Source organism: Danio rerio, chromosome 4 (genome assembly GCF_049306965.1).
Source record: "Danio rerio strain Tuebingen ecotype United States chromosome 4, GRCz12tu, whole genome shotgun sequence".
Lineage (NCBI taxonomy): Eukaryota > Metazoa > Chordata > Actinopteri > Cypriniformes > Danionidae > Danio > Danio rerio.
The window spans coordinates 65,637,954-65,657,840 of NC_133179.1; the positions used below are offsets into that span (position 1 = coordinate 65,637,954).

General features: G+C 44.2%; 17 non-coding genes across 17 annotated transcripts; all 17 read left to right on the forward strand.

The window, feature by feature from the left end:
* The first annotated feature begins 1,477 nt into the window (after positions 1–1,477).
* Positions 1,478–1,549, forward strand: trnap-agg (transfer RNA proline (anticodon AGG)). The gene has a single exon. It is a non-coding gene; the product is annotated as a tRNA-Pro (tRNA).
* Positions 1,550–1,848: 299 nt separating this feature from the next.
* trnap-ugg (transfer RNA proline (anticodon UGG)) lies at positions 1,849–1,920 on the forward strand. Its single transcript has one exon. It is a non-coding gene; the product is annotated as a tRNA-Pro (tRNA).
* A 951-nt stretch (positions 1,921–2,871) lies between these two features.
* Positions 2,872–2,943, forward strand: trnap-agg (transfer RNA proline (anticodon AGG)). The gene has a single exon. It is a non-coding gene; the product is annotated as a tRNA-Pro (tRNA).
* A 299-nt stretch (positions 2,944–3,242) lies between these two features.
* Positions 3,243–3,314, forward strand: trnap-cgg (transfer RNA proline (anticodon CGG)). The gene has a single exon. It is a non-coding gene; the product is annotated as a tRNA-Pro (tRNA).
* Positions 3,315–5,289: 1,975 nt separating this feature from the next.
* trnap-agg (transfer RNA proline (anticodon AGG)) lies at positions 5,290–5,361 on the forward strand. The gene has a single exon. It is a non-coding gene; the product is annotated as a tRNA-Pro (tRNA).
* An 852-nt stretch (positions 5,362–6,213) lies between these two features.
* Positions 6,214–6,285, forward strand: trnap-agg (transfer RNA proline (anticodon AGG)). Its single transcript has one exon. It is a non-coding gene; the product is annotated as a tRNA-Pro (tRNA).
* Positions 6,286–8,158: 1,873 nt separating this feature from the next.
* Positions 8,159–8,230, forward strand: trnap-agg (transfer RNA proline (anticodon AGG)). The gene has a single exon. It is a non-coding gene; the product is annotated as a tRNA-Pro (tRNA).
* Positions 8,231–9,082: 852 nt separating this feature from the next.
* trnap-agg (transfer RNA proline (anticodon AGG)) lies at positions 9,083–9,154 on the forward strand. The gene has a single exon. It is a non-coding gene; the product is annotated as a tRNA-Pro (tRNA).
* A 1,317-nt stretch (positions 9,155–10,471) lies between these two features.
* trnap-agg (transfer RNA proline (anticodon AGG)) lies at positions 10,472–10,543 on the forward strand. Its single transcript has one exon. It is a non-coding gene; the product is annotated as a tRNA-Pro (tRNA).
* Positions 10,544–10,842: 299 nt separating this feature from the next.
* On the forward strand, positions 10,843–10,914 carry trnap-cgg (transfer RNA proline (anticodon CGG)). The gene has a single exon. It is a non-coding gene; the product is annotated as a tRNA-Pro (tRNA).
* A 1,975-nt stretch (positions 10,915–12,889) lies between these two features.
* trnap-agg (transfer RNA proline (anticodon AGG)) lies at positions 12,890–12,961 on the forward strand. The gene has a single exon. It is a non-coding gene; the product is annotated as a tRNA-Pro (tRNA).
* An 851-nt stretch (positions 12,962–13,812) lies between these two features.
* On the forward strand, positions 13,813–13,884 carry trnap-agg (transfer RNA proline (anticodon AGG)). Its single transcript has one exon. It is a non-coding gene; the product is annotated as a tRNA-Pro (tRNA).
* Positions 13,885–15,201: 1,317 nt separating this feature from the next.
* Positions 15,202–15,273, forward strand: trnap-agg (transfer RNA proline (anticodon AGG)). Its single transcript has one exon. It is a non-coding gene; the product is annotated as a tRNA-Pro (tRNA).
* A 299-nt stretch (positions 15,274–15,572) lies between these two features.
* Positions 15,573–15,644, forward strand: trnap-cgg (transfer RNA proline (anticodon CGG)). Its single transcript has one exon. It is a non-coding gene; the product is annotated as a tRNA-Pro (tRNA).
* Positions 15,645–17,619: 1,975 nt separating this feature from the next.
* trnap-agg (transfer RNA proline (anticodon AGG)) lies at positions 17,620–17,691 on the forward strand. The gene has a single exon. It is a non-coding gene; the product is annotated as a tRNA-Pro (tRNA).
* An 852-nt stretch (positions 17,692–18,543) lies between these two features.
* On the forward strand, positions 18,544–18,615 carry trnap-agg (transfer RNA proline (anticodon AGG)). The gene has a single exon. It is a non-coding gene; the product is annotated as a tRNA-Pro (tRNA).
* Positions 18,616–19,098: 483 nt separating this feature from the next.
* On the forward strand, positions 19,099–19,170 carry trnap-agg (transfer RNA proline (anticodon AGG)). Its single transcript has one exon. It is a non-coding gene; the product is annotated as a tRNA-Pro (tRNA).
* The last annotated feature ends 717 nt before the right edge of the window (positions 19,171–19,887 follow it).

The following is a 19,887-nucleotide window of genomic DNA, read 5'->3' on the forward strand; positions in this document are numbered from 1 at the left end:
AATGGGTTTGTTCCAAGTTGGAGGACATTCTGTTGACGGATCGTCTGATTCTCAGACTGCCCTGGGACCAATTGCCGAACTTGACCTCATCTGCTCGACCCTTCTTGAGGATGAGGAGGATTGGAAGGAGACTACTGACCTCCCTGGGACAGAGTAACTTACTAACTGTCCAACTTTCATACCAAAAAAGGGAAAAGAAATTTAATCTTTGGTCAATTGGCTTTGATGGATGGGCTATTCCTCTAGAACAGTGTATATATGGATCTTGTGTACTAGATGAATTGGATAATGATTATTTTGTGTCTCAATTGAGAATGTCAAGAGGGGGTGTGATGGTTGATGGATCAGATGACATTAATCATTTGAGACGCAAAAGATCACTGATGTATTCTGATATTCCTATGCGTAAAAGCACAACTCTTAGTGATGAAGTGAAACGTAAGAGGCAGAACAGAAGGCTCCGGCAGAGGGCGCGCCGAATCAACAAACCAGCTGGACGAACTCTCTGTGAACCTTTAGGTGCCTCAGGCTACCCCCTCCTGTGTACTTTGAATGAACCCCCTCCCCGTACTTCTACCGAGCTCTCTACCCAGCTCCTGGCCGAGTTTGAACAGCTAAATCTGGGGTATAACTGAGAGAAGTGAGGCCGATATTACAAAGGCCCATGTATTGATTTTATGTACTCATATATCTGTTTTCCTATTGTTCAAGCGATTTAGCATGCTCCTTGAATGTATGAATTAAGCAGTTTTTGCATGATTTATGAACACTATTATATGAGACACTGAGTATAAAAGCTGACTTGTACTGTTCAGCTTTGCGCTTTCTGACTTCTGTATACTGGGAGTTGTAGGCCCTTTATTCTCACCGGAGAATGAAGTAAGGATTTTGTTTCTGTTATTTGTCTTTTGTTTATTCTACTTTTTCACTGGATTTTGTTTTATTAATAAAAGTGTATTTTATTACTTTTCTTCACTGGAGTGGACATTGAATTCATTTTCCAGAACCCATCAGAGTTACCCTGTGTGGTAAAGTATGATCTAATTTATTCTTTTGCAAAATACATTCTTTAAAGACGATCCTTTAACTAAACTCTAGCTAAGAAATATAGCGAAGGGAGGATCCTGATTTTAACTTTGTTTAATTAGGGTGATTAAATAAAGGCGAATCAGCACAACCCTTACAGTTGTCTTTTGTTTTGTAAGGGCATTGAGGCTTACACAGAGGTCTTTTTTCTGAGAATGCCAGTTTGTCAGCAGATAGTGTTGCCATGTAAAGTTGCTGTTTTGCAGTTGCTCGTTGGTCTACAGGCTTGATTCTCGCATAAGGTGCGAGAGGTCCCGTTTTCAAATCCTGAACGAACCATTGCAGAAGTCCCGGGTTCAAAAGAAGCAAAAGCCCTGCTTCAATGTTTGTAAGATAAGGATTTCTGACCATCTGTTGCTTCTGATGTCTTGTGAAATAGTCAAGCTTTTGTGGCTCGTTGGTCTAGGGGTATGATTCTCGCTTAGGGTGCGAGAGATCCCGGGTTCAAATCCCGGACGAGCCCTTGCAGTTATTCTGTTGTTTTACAGGGCATTATGGCTTTCATAAAAAAACAATTTACAAAGAATTCCAGTTTGTCAGCAGATAGTGTCGGCACATAAACATTCCTTTCCATAGTGATTTGGTTGTCTAGCAGTATGCTTTTCGTTCATGCCGTGAGAAATCCCAGATTCAAATTTCGGTTGAGCCCTTACAGTTGTCTGCTGTTTTGTAAGGGCATTGTGGCTTACACAGAGGCCTTTTTTCTGAGAATGCCAGTTCGTCAGCAGATAGTGTTGCCATATAAAGTTACTGTTTTGCAGTGGCTCGTTGGTCTAGGGGTATGATTCTCGCTTTGGGTGTGAGAGGTCCCGGGTTCAAATCCCGGACGAGCCCTTGCAGGTGTCATGTGTTTTACAGGGCACTATGTCTTTCATTAAAATGTCATTCGAAGAATTCCAGTTTGTCAGCAGATAGTGTCGCCACATAAAACATTCCTTTGCATAGTGGCTTGCTGGTCTAGGCGTATGATTTTCGTTCATGCAATGAGAAATCCCAGATTCAAATTTCGGTTGAGCCCTTACAGTTGTCTGCTGTTTTGTAAGGTCGTTGTGGCTTACACAGAGGCCTTTTTTCTGAGAATGCCAGTTTGTCAGCAGATAGTGTTGCCATATAAAGTTGCTGTTTTGCAGTGGCTCGGTGGTCTAGGGGTATGATTCTCGCTTAGGGTGCCCTTGATTCGTTAGAGAAAGATTTCTGACTATCTGACGCCTTGTGAAATTCTCTCAATTAAGTGGCTCATTTGTCTATGGGTATGATTCTCGCTTCGGTTGCGAGAGGACCTGTGTTTAATACCCGGATGAGCCCTTGCAGGTGTACTGTGTTTTACAGGGCATTATGTCTTTCGTAAAAACGTCTTTCAAAGAATTCCAATTTGTCAGCAGATAGTGTCGCCACATAAAATATTTCTTGAATAGTGGCTTGCTGGTCTAGGAGTATGATTCTGCTTCATGCCATGAGAAATCCTAGGTTCAAATTTCAGTTCAACCCTTACAGTTGTCTTTTGTTTTGTAAGGGCGTTGTGGCTTACACAGAGGCCTTTTTTCTGAGAATGCCGGTTTGTCAGCAGATAGTGTTGCCATGTAAAGTGGCTGTTTTGCAGGTGCTCGTTGGTCTACGGGCTTGATTCTCGCATAAGGTGCGAGAGGTCCCATTTTCAAAGCCTGGACGAACCATTGCAGAAGTCCCGGGTCCAAATGAAGCAAAAGCCCTTCTTCAATGTTTGTAAGATAAGGATTTCTGACCATCTGTTGCTTCTGATGTCTTGTGAAATCCTCAAGCTTTTGTGGCTCGTTGGTCTAGGGGTATGATTCTCGCTTAGGGTGCGAGAGGTCCCGGGTTCAAATCCCGGACGAGCCCTTGCAATTGTTCTGTTGTTTTACAGGGCTTTATGGCTTTCATAAAAAACGTTTTTCGAAGAATTCCAGTTTGTCAGCAGATATTGTCGGCACATAAAACATTTCTATGCTTAGTGGCTTCGTTGTCTAGGAGTATGCTTCTCGTTCATGCCGTGAGAAATCCCAGATTCAAATTTCGGTTGAGCCCTTACAGTTGTCTGCTGTTTTGTAAGGGCGTTGTGGCTTACACAGAGACTTTTTTTCTGAGAATGCCAGTTCGTCAGCAGATAGTGTTGCCATATAAAGTTACTGTTTTGCAGTGGCTCGTTGGTCTAGGGGTATGATTCTCGCTTCGGGTGTGAGAGGTCCTGGGTTCAAATCCCGGATGAGCCCTTGCAGGTGTCATGTGTTTTACAGGGCACTATGTCTTTCATTAAAATGTCTTTTGAAGAATTCCAGTTTGTCAGCAGATAGTGTCGCCACTTAAAACATTCCTTTGCATAGTGGCTTGCTGGTCTAGGCGTATGATTTTCGTTTATGCAATGAGAAATCCCAGATTCAAATTTCGGTTGAGCCCTTACAGTTGTCTGCTGTTTTGTAAGGTCGTTGTGGCTTACACAGAGGCCTTTTTTCTGAGAATGCCAGTTTGTCAGCAGATAGTGTTGCCATATAAAGTTGCTGTTTTGCAGTGGCTTGGTGGTCTAGGGGTATGACTCTCACTAAGGGTGCCCTTGATTCGTTAGAGAAAGATTTCTGACTATCTGACGCCTTGTGAAATTCTCTCAATTAAGTGGCTCATTGGTCTATGGGTATGATTCTCGCTTCGGTTGCGTGAGGACCTGTGTTTAATACCCGGATGAGCCCTTGCAGGTGTACTGTGTTTTACAGGGCATTATGTCTTTCGTAAAACTGTCTTTCAAAGAATTCCAATTTGTCAGCAGATAGTGTCGCCACATAAAATATTTCTTGAATAGTGGCTTGCTGGTCTAGGAGTATGATTCTCCTTCATGCCATGAGAAATCCTAGGTTCAATTTTCAGTTGAACCCTTACAGTTGTCTTTTGTATGGGCGTTGTGGCTTACACAGAGGCCTTTTTTCTGAGAATGCCGGTTTGTCAGCAGATAGTGTTGCCATGTAAAGTGGCTGTTTTGCAGTTGGTCTACGGGCTTGATTCTCGCATAAGGTGCGAGAGGTCCCGTTTTCAAAGCCTGGACGAACCATTGCAGAAGTCCCGGGTCCAAATGAAGCAAAAGCCCTGCTTCAATGTTTGTAAGATAAGGATTTCTGACCATTTGTTGCTTCTGATGTCTTGTGAAATATTCAAGTTTTTGTGGCTCGTTGGTCTAGGGGTATGATTCTCGCTTAGGGTGCGAGAGGTCCCGGGTTCAAATCTCGGACGAACCCTTGCAATTATTCTGTTGTTTTACAGGGCATTATGGCTTTCATAAAAAAACGTTTTTCGAAGAATTCCAGTTTGTCAGCAGATAGTGTCGGCACATAAAACATTCCTTTCCATAGTGGTTTGGTTGTCTAGAAGTATGCTTTCCGTTTATGCCGTGAGAAATCCCAGATTCACATTTCGGTTGAGCCCTTACAGTTGTCTGCTGTTTTGTAAGGGCGTTGTGGCTTACACAGAGGCCTTTTTTCTGAGAATGCCAGTTCGTCAGCAGATAGTGTTGCCATATAAAGTTACTGTTTTGCAGTGGCTCGTTGGTCAAGGGGTATGATTCTTGCTTAGGGTGCCCTTGATTCTATAGAGAAAGTTTTCTGACTATCTGATACTTCTGAGGCCATGTGAAATGCTCTCAATTTAGTGGCTCGTTGGTCTAGGGGTATCATTCTTGCTTCGGGTGTGAGAGGTCCTGGGTTCAAATCCCGGACGAGCCCTTTCAGGTGTCATGTGTTTTACAGGGCACTATGTCTTTCATTAAAATGTCTTTCGAAGAATTCCAGTTTGTCAGCAGATAGTGTCGCCACATAAAACATTTCTATGCTTAGTGGCTTGGTTGTCTAGGAGTATGCTTCTCGTTCATGCCGTGAGAAATCCCAGATTCAAATTTCGGTTGAGCCCTTACAGTTGTCTGCTGTTTTGTAAGGTCGTTGTGGCTTACACAGAGGTCTTTTTTCTGAGAATGCCAGTTTGTCAGCAGATAGTGTTGCCATGTAAAGTGGCTGTTTTGCAGTTGCTTGTTGGTCTACGGGCTTGATTCTCGCATAAGGTGTGAGAGGACCCGTTTTCAAAGCCTGGACGAACCATTGCAGAAGTCCCGGGTCCAAATCAAGCAAAAGCCCTGCTTCAATGTTTGTAAGATAAGGATTTCTGACTATCTGATGCTTCTGATGTCTTGTGAAATAGTCAAGCTTTTGTGGCTCGTTGGTCTAGGGGTATGATTCTCGCTTAGGGTGCGAGAGGTCCCGGGTTCAAATCCCGGACGAGCCCTTGCATTAATTCTGTTGTTTTACAGGGCTTTATGGCTTTCATAAAAAACGTTTTTCGAAGAATTCCAGGTTGTCAGCAGATAGTGTCGGCACATAAAGCATTTCTTTGCTTAGTGGCTTGGTTGTCTAGGAGTATGCTTCTCGTTCATGCCGTGAGAAATCCCAGATTTAAATTTCGGTTGAGCCCTTACAGTTGTCTGCTGTTTTGTGAGGGCGTTGTGGCTTACACAGAAGCCTTTTTTCTGAGAATGCCAGTTCGTCAGCAGATAGTGTTGCCATATAAAGTTACTGTTTTGCAGTGGCTAGTTGGTCTAGGGGTATGATTCTCGCTTCAGGTGTGAGATGTCCCGGGTTCAAATCCCGGACGAGCCCTTGCAGGTGTCATGTGTTTTACAGGGCACTATGTCTTTCATTAAAATGTCTTTCGAAGAGTTCCAGTTTGTCAGCAGATAGTGTCGCCACATAAAACATTCCTTTGCATAGTGGCTTGCTGGTCTAGGCGTATGATTTTCGTTCATGCAATGAGAAATCCCAGATTCAAATTTCGGTTGAGCCCTTACAGTTGTCTGCTGTTTTGTAAGGTCGTTGTGGCTTACACAGAGGCCTTTTTTCTGAGAATGCCGGTTTGTCAGCAGATAGTGTTGCCATGTAAAGTGGCTGTTTTGCAGGTGCTCGTTGGTCTACGGGCTTGATTCTCGCATAAGGTGCGAGAGGTCCCATTTTCAAAGCCTGGACGAACCATTGCAGAAGTCCCGGGTCCAAATGAAGCAAAAGCCCTTCTTCAATGTTTGTAAGATAAGGATTTCTGACCATCTGTTGCTTCTGATGTCTTGTGAAATCCTCAAGCTTTTGTGGCTCGTTGGTCTAGGGGTATGATTCTCGCTTAGGGTGCGAGAGGTCCCTGGTTCAAATCCCGGACGAGCCCTTGCAATTGTTCTGTTGTTTTACAGGGCTTTATGGCTTTCATAAAAAACGTTTTTCGAAGAATTCCAGTTTGTCAGCAGATAGTGTCGGCACATAAAACATTTCTATGCTTAGTGGCTTGGTTGTCTAGGAGTATGCTTCTCGTTCATGCCGTGAGAAATCCCAGATTCAAATTTCGGTTGAGCCCTTACAGTTGTCTGCTGTTTTGTAAGGGCGTTGTGGCTTACACAGAAGCCTTTTTTCTGAGAATGCCGGTTCGTCAGCAGATAGTGTTGCCATATAAAGTTACTGTTTTGCAGTGGCTCATTGGTCTAGGGGTATGATTCTCGCTTCGGGTGTGAGAGGTCCCGGGTTCAAATCCCTGACGAGCACTTGCAGGTGTCATGTGTTTTACAGGGCACTATGTCTTTCATTAAAATGTCTTTTGAAGAATTCCAGTTTGTCAGCAGATAGTGTCGCCACTTAAAACATTCCTTTGCATAGTGGCCTGCTGGTCTAGGCGTATGATTTTCGTTTATGCAATGAGAAATCCCAGATTCAAATTTCGGTTGAGCCCTTACAGTTGTCTGCTGTTTTGTAAGGTCGTTGTGGCTTACACAGAGGCCTTTTTTCTGAGAATGCCAGTTTGTCAGCAGATAGTGTTGCCATATAAAGTTGCTGTTTTGCAGTGGCTCGGTGGTCTAGGGGTATGACTCTCACTAAGGGTGCCCTTGATTCGTTAGAGAAAGATTTCTGACTATCTGACGCCTTGTGAAATTCTCTCAATTAAGTGGCTCATTGGTCTATGGGTATGATTCTCGCTTCGGTTGCGAGAGGACCTGTGTTTAATACCCGGATGAGCCCTTGCAGGTGTCCTGTGTTTTACAGGGCATTATGTCTTTCGTAAAAACGTCTTTCAAAGAATTCCAATTTGTCAGCAGATAGTGTCGCCACATAAAATATTTCTTGAATAGTGGCTTGCTGGTCTAGGAGTATGATTCTCCTTCATGCCATGAGAAATCCTAGGTTCAAATTTCAGTTGAACCCTTACAGTTGTCTTTTGTATGGGCGTTGTGGCTTACACAGAGGCCTTTTTTCTGAGAATGCCGGTTTGTCAGCAGATAGTGTTGCCATGTAAAGTGGCTGTTTTGCAGTTGCTCGTTGGTCTACGGGCTTGATTCTCGCATAAGGTGCGAGAGGTCCCGTTTTCAAAGCCTGGACGAACCATTGCAGAAGTCCCGGGTCCAAATGAAGCAAAAGCCCTGCTTCAATGTTTGTAAGATAAGGATTTCTGACCATCTGTTGCTTCTGATGTCTTGTGAAATATTCAAGTTTTTGTGGCTCGTTGGTCTAGGGGTATGATTCTCGCTTAGGGTGCGAGAGGTCCCGGGTTCAGATCTCGGACGAACCCTTGCAATTATTCTGTTGTTTTACAGGGCATTATGGCTTTCATAAAAAAACGTTTTTCGAAGAATTCCAGTTTGTCAGCAGATAGTGTCGGCACATAAAACATTCCTTTCCATAGTGGTTTGGTTGTCTAGAAGTATGCTTTTCGTTCATGCCGTGAGAAATCCCAGATTCACATTTCGGTTGAGCCCTTACAGTTGTCTTTTGTTTTGTAAGGGCGTTGTGGCTTACACAGAGGTCTTTTTTCTGAGAATGCCGGTTTGTCAGCAGATAGTGTTGCCATGTAAAGTGGCTGTTTTGCAGTTGCTCGTTGGTCTATGGGCTTGATTCTCGCATAAGGTGTGAGAGGACCCGTTTTCAAAGCCTGGACGAACCATTGCAGAAGTCCCGGGTCCAAATGAAGCAAAAGCCCTGCTTCAATGTTTGTAAGATAAGGATTTCTGACTATCTGATGCTTCTGATGTCTTGTGAAATCCTCAAGCTTTTGTGGCTCGTTGGTCTAGGGGTATGATTCTCGCTTAGGGTGCGAGAGGTCCCGGGTTCAAATCCCGGACGAGCCCTTGCATTAATTCTGTTGTTTTACAGGGCTTTATGGCTTTCATAAAAAACGTTTTTCGAAGAATTCCAGGTTGTCAGCAGATAGTGTCGGCACATAAAGCATTTCTTTGCTTAGTGGCTTGGTTGTCTAGGAGTATGCTTCTCGTTCATGCCGTGAGAAATCCCAGATTTAAATTTCGGTTGAGCCCTTACAGTTGTCTGCTGTTTTGTAAGGGCGTTGTGGCTTACACAGAAGCCTTTTTTCTGAGAATGCCAGTTCGTCAGCAGATAGTGTTGCCATATAAAGTTACTGTTTTGCAGTGGCTAGTTGGTCTAGGGGTATGATTCTCGCTTCGGGTGTGAGATGTCCCGGGTTCAAATCCCGGACGAGCCCTTGCAGGTGTCATGTGTTTTACAGGGCACTATGTCTTTCATTAAAATGTCTTTCGAAGAGTTCCAGTTTGTCAGCAGATAGTGTCGCCACATAAAACATTCCTTTGCATAGTGGCTTGCTGGTCTAGGCGTATGATTTTCGTTCATGCAATGAGAAATCCCAGATTCAAATTTCGGTTGAGCCCTTACAGTTGTCTGCTGTTTTGTAAGGTCGTTGTGGCTTACACAGAGGCCTTTTTTCTGAGAATGCCGGTTTGTCAGCAGATAGTGTTGCCATGTAAAGTGGCTGTTTTGCAGGTGCTCGTTGGTCTACGGGCTTGATTCTCGCATAAGGTGCGAGAGGTCCCATTTTCAAAGCCTGGACGAACCATTGCAGAAGTCCCGGGTCCAAATGAAGAAAAAGCCCTTCTTCAATGTTTGTAAGATAAGGATTTCTGACCATCTGTTGCTTCTGATGTCTTGTGAAATCCTCAAGCTTTTGTGGCTCGTTGGTCTAGGGGTATGATTCTCGCTTAGGGTGCGAGAGGTCCCGGGTTCAAATCCCGGACGAGCCCTTGCAATTGTTCTGTTGTTTTACAGGGCTTTATGGCTTTCATAAAAAACGTTTTTCGAAGAATTCCAGTTTGTCAGCAGATAGTGTCGGCACATAAAACATTTCTATGCTTAGTGGCTTGGTTGTCTAGGAGTATGCTTCTCGTTCATGCCGTGAGAAATCCCAGATTCAAATTTCGGTTGAGCCCTTACAGTTGTCTACTGTTTTGTAAGGGCGTTGTGGCTTACACAGAAGCCTTTTTTCTGAGAATGCCGGTTCGTCAGCAGATAGTGTTGCCATATAAAGTTACTGTTTTGCAGTGGCTCATTGGTCTAGGGGTATGATTCTCGCTTCGGGTGTGAGAGGTCCCGGGTTCAAATCCCTGACGAGCACTTGCAGGTGTCATGTGTTTTACAGGGCACTATGTCTTTCATTAAAATGTCTTTTGAAGAATTCCAGTTTGTCAGCAGATAGTGTCGCCACTTAAAACATTCCTTTGCATAGTGGCCTGCTGGTCTAGGCGTATGATTTTCGTTTATGCAATGAGAAATCCCAGATTCAAATTTCGGTTGAGCCCTTACAGTTGTCTGCTGTTTTGTAAGGTCGTTGTGGCTTACACAGAGGCCTTTTTTCTGAGAATGCCAGTTTGTCAGCAGATAGTGTTGCCATATAAAGTTGCTGTTTTGCAGTGGCTCGGTGGTCTAGGGGTATGACTCTCACTAAGGGTGCCCTTGATTCGTTAGAGAAAGATTTCTGACTATCTGACGCCTTGTGAAATTCTCTCAATTAAGTGGCTCATTGGTCTATGGGTATAATTCTCGCTTCGGTTGCGAGAGGACGTGTGTTTAATACCCGGATGAGCCCTTGCAGGTGTACTGTGTTTTACAGGGCATTATGTCTTTCGTAAAAACGTCTTTCAAAGAATTCCAATTTGTCAGCAGATAGTGTCGCCACATAAAATATTTCTTGAATAGTGGCTTGCTGGTCTAGGAGTATGATTCTCCTTCATGCCATGAGAAATCCTAGGTTCAAATTTCAGTTGAACCCTTACAGTTGTCTTTTGTATGGGCGTTGTGGCTTACACAGAGGCCTTTTTTCTGAGAATGCCGGTTTGTCAGCAGATAGTGTTGCCATGTAAAGTGGCTGTTTTGCAGTTGCTCGTTGGTCTACGGGCTTGATTCTCGCATAAGGTGCGAGAGGTCCCGTTTTCAAAGCCTGGACGAACCATTGCAGAAGTCCCGGGTCCAAATGAAGCAAAAGCCCTGCTTCAATGTTTGTAAGATAAGGATTTCTGACCATCTGTTGCTTCTGATGTCTTGTGAAATATTCAAGTTTTTGTGGCTCGTTGGTCTAGGGGTATGATTCTCGCTTAGGGTGCGAGAGGTCCCGGGTTCAAATCCCGGACGAGCCCTTGCAATTGTTCTGTTGTTTTACAGGGCTTTATGGCTTTCATAAAAAACGTTTTTCGAAGAATTCCAGTTTGTCAGCAGATATTGTCGGCACATAAAACATTTCTATGCTTAGTGGCTTCGTTGTCTAGGAGTATGCTTCTCGTTCATGCCGTGAGAAATCCCAGATTCAAATTTCGGTTGAGCCCTTACAGTTGTCTGCTGTTTTGTAAGGGCGTTGTGGCTTACACAGAGACTTTTTTTCTGAGAATGCCAGTTCGTCAGCAGATAGTGTTGCCATATAAAGTTACTGTTTTGCAGTGGCTCGTTGGTCTAGGGGTATGATTCTCGCTTCGGGTGTGAGAGGTCCCGGGTTCAAATCCCGGACGAGCCCTTGCAGGTGTCATGTGTTTTACAGGGCACTATGTCTTTCATTAAAATGTCTTTTGAAGAATTCCAGTTTGTCAGCAGATAGTGTCGCCACTTAAAACATTCCTTTGCATAGTGGCTTGCTGGTCTAGGCGTATGATTTTCGTTTATGCAATGAGAAATCCCAGATTCAAATTTCGGTTGAGCCCTTACAGTTGTCTGCTGTTTTGTAAGGTCGTTGTGGCTTACACAGAGGCCTTTTTTCTGAGAATGCCAGTTTGTCAGCAGATAGTGTTGCCATATAAAGTTGCTGTTTTGCAGTGGCTTGGTGGTCTAGGGGTATGACTCTCACTAAGGGTGCCCTTGATTCGTTAGAGAAAGATTTCTGACTATCTGACGCCTTGTGAAATTCTCTCAATTAAGTGGCTCATTGGTCTATGGGTATGATTCTCGCTTCGGTTGCGTGAGGACCTGTGTTTAATACCCGGATGAGCCCTTGCAGGTGTACTGTGTTTTACAGGGCATTATGTCTTTCGTAAAACTGTCTTTCAAAGAATTCCAATTTGTCAGCAGATAGTGTCGCCACATAAAATATTTCTTGAATAGTGGCTTGCTGGTCTAGGAGTATGATTCTCCTTCATGCCATGAGAAATCCTAGGTTCAATTTTCAGTTGAACCCTTACAGTTGTCTTTTGTATGGGCGTTGTGGCTTACACAGAGGCCTTTTTTCTGAGAATGCCGGTTTGTCAGCAGATAGTGTTGCCATGTAAAGTGGCTGTTTTGCAGTTGGTCTACGGGCTTGATTCTCGCATAAGGTGCGAGAGGTCCCGTTTTCAAAGCCTGGACGAACCATTGCAGAAGTCCCGGGTCCAAATGAAGCAAAAGCCCTGCTTCAATGTTTGTAAGATAAGGATTTCTGACCATTTGTTGCTTCTGATGTCTTGTGAAATATTCAAGTTTTTGTGGCTCGTTGGTCTAGGGGTATGATTCTCGCTTAGGGTGCGAGAGGTCCCGGGTTCAAATCTCGGACGAACCCTTGCAATTATTCTGTTGTTTTACAGGGCATTATGGCTTTCATAAAAAAACGTTTTTCGAAGAATTCCAGTTTGTCAGCAGATAGTGTCGGCACATAAAACATTCCTTTCCATAGTGGTTTGGTTGTCTAGAAGTATGCTTTCCGTTTATGCCGTGAGAAATCCCAGATTCACATTTCGGTTGAGCCCTTACAGTTGTCTGCTGTTTTGTAAGGGCGTTGTGGCTTACACAGAGGCCTTTTTTCTGAGAATGCCAGTTCGTCAGCAGATAGTGTTGCCATATAAAGTTACTGTTTTGCAGTGGCTCGTTGGTCAAGGGGTATGATTCTTGCTTAGGGTGCCCTTGATTCTATAGAGAAAGTTTTCTGACTATCTGATACTTCTGAGGCCATGTGAAATGCTCTCAATTTAGTGGCTCGTTGGTCTAGGGGTATCATTCTTGCTTCGGGTGTGAGAGGTCCTGGGTTCAAATCCCGGACGAGCCCTTTCAGGTGTCATGTGTTTTACAGGGCACTATGTCTTTCATTAAAATGTCTTTCGAAGAATTCCAGTTTGTCAGCAGATAGTGTCGCCACATAAAACATTTCTATGCTTAGTGGCTTGGTTGTCTAGGAGTATGCTTCTCGTTCATGCCGTGAGAAATCCCAGATTCAAATTTCGGTTGAGCCCTTACAGTTGTCTGCTGTTTTGTAAGGTCGTTGTGGCTTACACAGAGGTCTTTTTTCTGAGAATGCCAGTTTGTCAGCAGATAGTGTTGCCATGTAAAGTGGCTGTTTTGCAGTTGCTTGTTGGTCTACGGGCTTGATTCTCGCATAAGGTGTGAGAGGACCCGTTTTCAAAGCCTGGACGAACCATTGCAGAAGTCCCGGGTCCAAATCAAGCAAAAGCCCTGCTTCAATGTTTGTAAGATAAGGATTTCTGACTATCTGATGCTTCTGATGTCTTGTGAAATAGTCAAGCTTTTGTGGCTCGTTGGTCTAGGGGTATGATTCTCGCTTAGGGTGCGAGAGGTCCCGGGTTCAAATCCCGGACGAGCCCTTGCATTAATTCTGTTGTTTTACAGGGCTTTATGGCTTTCATAAAAAACGTTTTTCGAAGAATTCCAGGTTGTCAGCAGATAGTGTCGGCACATAAAGCATTTCTTTGCTTAGTGGCTTGGTTGTCTAGGAGTATGCTTCTCGTTCATGCCGTGAGAAATCCCAGATTTAAATTTCGGTTGAGCCCTTACAGTTGTCTGCTGTTTTGTAAGGGCGTTGTGGCTTACACAGAAGCCTTTTTTCTGAGAATGCCAGTTCGTCAGCAGATAGTGTTGCCATATAAAGTTACTGTTTTGCAGTGGCTAGTTGGTCTAGGGGTATGATTCTCGCTTCGGGTGTGAGATGTCCCGGGTTCAAATCCCGGACGAGCCCTTGCAGGTGTCATGTGTTTTACAGGGCACTATGTCTTTCATTAAAATGTCTTTCGAAGAGTTCCAGTTTGTCAGCAGATAGTGTCGCCACATAAAACATTCCTTTGCATAGTGGCTTGCTGGTCTAGGCGTATGATTTTCGTTCATGCAATGAGAAATCCCAGATTCAAATTTCGGTTGAGCCCTTACAGTTGTCTGCTGTTTTGTAAGGTCGTTGTGGCTTACACAGAGGCCTTTTTTCTGAGAATGCCGGTTTGTCAGCAGATAGTGTTGCCATGTAAAGTGGCTGTTTTGCAGGTGCTCGTTGGTCTACGGGCTTGATTCTCGCATAAGGTGCGAGAGGTCCCATTTTCAAAGCCTGGACGAACCATTGCAGAAGTCCCGGGTCCAAATGAAGAAAAAGCCCTTCTTCAATGTTTGTAAGATAAGGATTTCTGACCATCTGTTGCTTCTGATGTCTTGTGAAATCCTCAAGCTTTGTGGCTCGTTGGTCTAGGGGTATGATTCTCGCTTAGGGTGCGAGAGGTCCCGGGTTCAAATCCCGGACGAGCCCTTGCAATTGTTCTGTTGTTTTACAGGGCTTTATGGCTTTCATAAAAAACGTTTTTCGAAGAATTCCAGTTTGTCAGCAGATAGTGTCGGCACATAAAACATTTCTATGCTTAGTGGCTTGGTTGTCTAGGAGTATGCTTCTCGTTCATGCCGTGAGAAATCCCAGATTCAAATTTCGGTTGAGCCCTTACAGTTGTCTACTGTTTTGTAAGGGCGTTGTGGCTTACACAGAAGCCTTTTTTCTGAGAATGCCGGTTCGTCAGCAGATAGTGTTGCCATATAAAGTTACTGTTTTGCAGTGGCTCATTGGTCTAGGGGTATGATTCTCGCTTCGGGTGTGAGAGGTCCCGGGTTCAAATCCCTGACGAGCACTTGCAGGTGTCATGTGTTTTACAGGGCACTATGTCTTTCATTAAAATGTCTTTTGAAGAATTCCAGTTTGTCAGCAGATAGTGTCGCCACTTAAAACATTCCTTTGCATAGTGGCCTGCTGGTCTAGGCGTATGATTTTCGTTTATGCAATGAGAAATCCCAGATTCAAATTTCGGTTGAGCCCTTACAGTTGTCTGCTGTTTTGTAAGGTCGTTGTGGCTTACACAGAGGCCTTTTTTCTGAGAATGCCAGTTTGTCAGCAGATAGTGTTGCCATATAAAGTTGCTGTTTTGCAGTGGCTCGGTGGTCTAGGGGTATGACTCTCACTAAGGGTGCCCTTGATTCGTTAGAGAAAGATTTCTGACTATCTGACGCCTTGTGAAATTCTCTCAATTAAGTGGCTCATTGGTCTATGGGTATAATTCTCGCTTCGGTTGCGAGAGGACCTGTGTTTAATACCCGGATGAGCCCTTGCAGGTGTACTGTGTTTTACAGGGCATTATGTCTTTCGTAAAAACGTCTTTCAAAGAATTCCAATTTGTCAGCAGATAGTGTCGCCACATAAAATATTTCTTGAATAGTGGCTTGCTGGTCTAGGAGTATGATTCTCCTTCATGCCATGAGAAATCCTAGGTTCAAATTTCAGTTGAACCCTTACAGTTGTCTTTTGTATGGGCGTTGTGGCTTACACAGAGGCCTTTTTTCTGAGAATGCCGGTTTGTCAGCAGATAGTGTTGCCATGTAAAGTGGCTGTTTTGCAGTTGCTCGTTGGTCTACGGGCTTGATTCTCGCATAAGGTGCGAGAGGTCCCGTTTTCAAAGCCTGGACGAACCATTGCAGAAGTCCCGGGTCCAAATGAAGCAAAAGCCCTGCTTCAATGTTTGTAAGATAAGGATTTCTGACCATCTGTTGCTTCTGATGTCTTGTGAAATATTCAAGTTTTTGTGGCTCGTTGGTCTAGGGGTATGATTCTCGCTTAGGGTGCGAGAGGTCCCGGGTTCAAATCCCGGACGAGCCCTTGCAATTGTTCTGTTGTTTTACAGGGCTTTATGGCTTTCATAAAAAACGTTTTTCGAAGAATTCCAGTTTGTCAGCAGATATTGTCGGCACATAAAACATTTCTATGCTTAGTGGCTTCGTTGTCTAGGAGTATGCTTCTCGTTCATGCCGTGAGAAATCCCAGATTCAAATTTCGGTTGAGCCCTTACAGTTGTCTGCTGTTTTGTAAGGGCGTTGTGGCTTACACAGAGACTTTTTTTCTGAGAATGCCAGTTCGTCAGCAGATAGTGTTGCCATATAAAGTTACTGTTTTGCAGTGGCTCGTTGGTCTAGGGGTATGATTCTCGCTTCGGGTGTGAGAGGTCCCGGGTTCAAATCCCGGACGAGCCCTTGCAGGTGTCATGTGTTTTACAGGGCACTATGTCTTTCATTAAAATGTCTTTTGAAGAATTCCAGTTTGTCAGCAGATAGTGTCGCCACTTAAAACATTCCTTTGCATAGTGGCTTGCTGGTCTAGGCGTATGATTTTCGTTTATGCAATGAGAAATCCCAGATTCAAATTTCGGTTGAGCCCTTACAGTTGTCTGCTGTTTTGTAAGGTCGTTGTGGCTTACACAGAGGCCTTTTTTCTGAGAATGCCAGTTTGTCAGCAGATAGTGTTGCCATATAAAGTTGCTGTTTTGCAGTGGCTTGGTGGTCTAGGGGTATGACTCTCACTAAGGGTGCCCTTGATTCGTTAGAGAAAGATTTCTGACTATCTGACGCCTTGTGAAATTCTCTCAATTAAGTGGCTCATTGGTCTATGGGTATGATTCTCGCTTCGGTTGCGTGAGGACCTGTGTTTAATACCCGGATGAGCCCTTGCAGGTGTACTGTGTTTTACAGGGCATTATGTCTTTCGTAAAACTGTCTTTCAAAGAATTCCAATTTGTCAGCAGATAGTGTCGCCACATAAAATATTTCTTGAATAGTGGCTTGCTGGTCTAGGAGTATGATTCTCCTTCATGCCATGAGAAATCCTAGGTTCAATTTTCAGTTGAACCCTTACAGTTGTCTTTTGTATGGGCGTTGTGGCTTACACAGAGGCCTTTTTTCTGAGAATGCCGGTTTGTCAGCAGATAGTGTTGCCATGTAAAGTGGCTGTTTTGCAGTTGGTCTACGGGCTTGATTCTCGCATAAGGTGCGAGAGGTCCCGTTTTCAAAGCCTGGACGAACCATTGCAGAAGTCCCGGGTCCAAATGAAGCAAAAGCCCTGCTTCAATGTTTGTAAGATAAGGATTTCTGACCATTTGTTGCTTCTGATGTCTTGTGAAATATTCAAGTTTTTGTGGCTCGTTGGTCTAGGGGTATGATTCTCGCTTAGGGTGCGAGAGGTCCCGGGTTCAAATCTCGGACGAACCCTTGCAATTATTCTGTTGTTTTACAGGGCATTATGGCTTTCATAAAAAAACGTTTTTCGAAGAATTCCAGTTTGTCAGCAGATAGTGTCGGCACATAAAACATTCCTTTCCATAGTGGTTTGGTTGTCTAGAAGTATGCTTTCCGTTTATGCCGTGAGAAATCCCAGATTCACATTTCGGTTGAGCCCTTACAGTTGTCTGCTGTTTTGTAAGGGCGTTGTGGCTTACACAGAGGCCTTTTTTCTGAGAATGCCAGTTCGTCAGCAGATAGTGTTGCCATATAAAGTTACTGTTTTGCAGTGGCTCGTTGGTCAAGGGGTATGATTCTTGCTTAGGGTGCCCTTGATTCTATAGAGAAAGTTTTCTGACTATCTGATACTTCTGAGGCCATGTGAAATGCTCTCAATTTAGTGGCTCGTTGGTCTAGGGGTATCATTCTTGCTTCGGGTGTGAGAGGTCCTGGGTTCAAATCCCGGACGAGCCCTTTCAGGTGTCATGTGTTTTACAGGGCACTATGTCTTTCATTAAAATGTCTTTCGAAGAATTCCAGTTTGTCAGCAGATAGTGTCGCCACATAAAACATTTCTATGCTTAGTGGCTTGGTTGTCTAGGAGTATGCTTCTCGTTCATGCCGTGAGAAATCCCAGATTCAAATTTCGGTTGAGCCCTTACAGTTGTCTGCTGTTTTGTAAGGTCGTTGTGGCTTACACAGAGGTCTTTTTTCTGAGAATGCCAGTTTGTCAGCAGATAGTGTTGCCATGTAAAGTGGCTGTTTTGCAGTTGCTTGTTGGTCTACGGGCTTGATTCTCGCATAAGGTGTGAGAGGACCCGTTTTCAAAGCCTGGACGAACCATTGCAGAAGTCCCGGGTCCAAATCAAGCAAAAGCCCTGCTTCAATGTTTGTAAGATAAGGATTTCTGACTATCTGATGCTTCTGATGTCTTGTGAAATAGTCAAGCTTTTGTGGCTCGTTGGTCTAGGGGTATGATTCTCGCTTAGGGTGCGAGAGGTCCCGGGTTCAAATCCCGGACGAGCCCTTGCATTAATTCTGTTGTTTTACAGGGCTTTATGGCTTTCATAAAAAACGTTTTTCGAAGAATTCCAGGTTGTCAGCAGATAGTGTCGGCACATAAAGCATTTCTTTGCTTAGTGGCTTGGTTGTCTAGGAGTATGCTTCTCGTTCATGCCGTGAGAAATCCCAGATTTAAATTTCGGTTGAGCCCTTACAGTTGTCTGCTGTTTTGTAAGGGCGTTGTGGCTTACACAGAAGCCTTTTTTCTGAGAATGCCAGTTCGTCAGCAGATAGTGTTGCCATATAAAGTTACTGTTTTGCAGTGGCTAGTTGGTCTAGGGGTATGATTCTCGCTTCGGGTGTGAGATGTCCCGGGTTCAAATCCCGGACGAGCCCTTGCAGGTGTCATGTGTTTTACAGGGCACTATGTCTTTCATTAAAATGTCTTTCGAAGAGTTCCAGTTTGTCAGCAGATAGTGTCGCCACATAAAACATTCCTTTGCATAGTGGCTTGCTGGTCTAGGCGTATGATTTTCGTTCATGCAATGAGAAATCCCAGATTCAAATTTCGGTTGAGCCCTTACAGTTGTCTGCTGTTTTGTAAGGTCGTTGTGGCTTACACAGAGGCCTTTTTTCTGAGAATGCCGGTTTGTCAGCAGATAGTGTTGCCATGTAAAGTGGCTGTTTTGCAGGTGCTCGTTGGTCTACGGGCTTGATTCTCGCATAAGGTGCGAGAGGTCCCATTTTCAAAGCCTGGACGAACCATTGCAGAAGTCCCGGGTCCAAATGAAGCAAAAGCCCTTCTTCAATGTTTGTAAGATAAGGATTTCTGACCATCTGTTGCTTCTGATGTCTTGTGAAATCCTCAAGCTTTTGTGGCTCGTTGGTCTAGGGGTATGATTCTCGCTTAGGGTGCGAGAGGTCCCTGGTTCAAATCCCGGACGAGCCCTTGCAATTGTTCTGTTGTTTTACAGGGCTTTATGGCTTTCATAAAAAACGTTTTTCGAAGAATTCCAGTTTGTCAGCAGATAGTGTCGGCACATAAAACATTTCTATGCTTAGTGGCTTGGTTGTCTAGGAGTATGCTTCTCGTTCATGCCGTGAGAAATCCCAGATTCAAATTTCGGTTGAGCCCTTACAGTTGTCTGCTGTTTTGTAAGGGCGTTGTGGCTTACACAGAGGTCTTTTTTCTGAGAATGCCAGTTTGTCAGCAGATAGTGTTGCCATGTAAAGTGGCTGTTTTGCAGTTGCTTGTTGGTCTACGGGCTTGATTCTCGCATAAGGTGTGAGAGGACCCGTTTTCAAAGCCTGGACGAACCATTGCAGAAGTCCCGGGTCCAAATCAAGCAAAAGCCCTGCTTCAATGTTTGTAAGATAAGGATTTCTGACTATCTGATGCTTCTGATGTCTTGTGAAATAGTCAAGCTTTTGTGGCTCGTTGGTCTAGGGGTATGATTCTCGCTTAGGGTGCGAGAGGTCCCGGGTTCAAATCCCGGACGAGCCCTTGCATTAATTCTGTTGTTTTACAGGGCTTTATGGCTTTCATAAAAAACGTTTTTCGAAGAATTCCAGGTTGTCAGCAGATAGTGTCGGCACATAAAGCATTTCTTTGCTTAGTGGCTTGGTTGTCTAGGAGTATGCTTCTCGTTCATGCCGTGAGAAATCCCAGATTTAAATTTCGGTTGAGCCCTTACAGTTGTCTGCTGTTTTGTAAGGGCGTTGTGGCTTACACAGAAGCCTTTTTTCTGAGAATGCCAGTTCGTCAGCAGATAGTGTTGCCATATAAAGTTACTGTTTTGCAGTGGCTAGTTGGTCTAGGGGTATGATTCTCGCTTCGGGTGTGAGATGTCCCGGGTTCAAATCCCGGACGAGCCCTTGCAGGTGTCATGTGTTTTACAGGGCACTATGTCTTTCATTAAAATGTCTTTCGAAGAGTTCCAGTTTGTCAGCAGATAGTGTCGCCACATAAAACATTCCTTTGCATAGTGGCTTGCTGGTCTAGGCGTATGATTTTCGTTCATGCAATGAGAAATCCCAGATTCAAATTTCGGTTGAGCCCTTACAGTTGTCTGCTGTTTTGTAAGGTCGTTGTGGCTTACACAGAGGCCTTTTTTCTGAGAATGCCGGTTTGTCAGCAGATAGTGTTGCCATGTAAAGTGGCTGTTTTGCAGGTGCTCGTTGGTCTACGGGCTTGATTCTCGCATAAGGTGCGAGAGGTCCC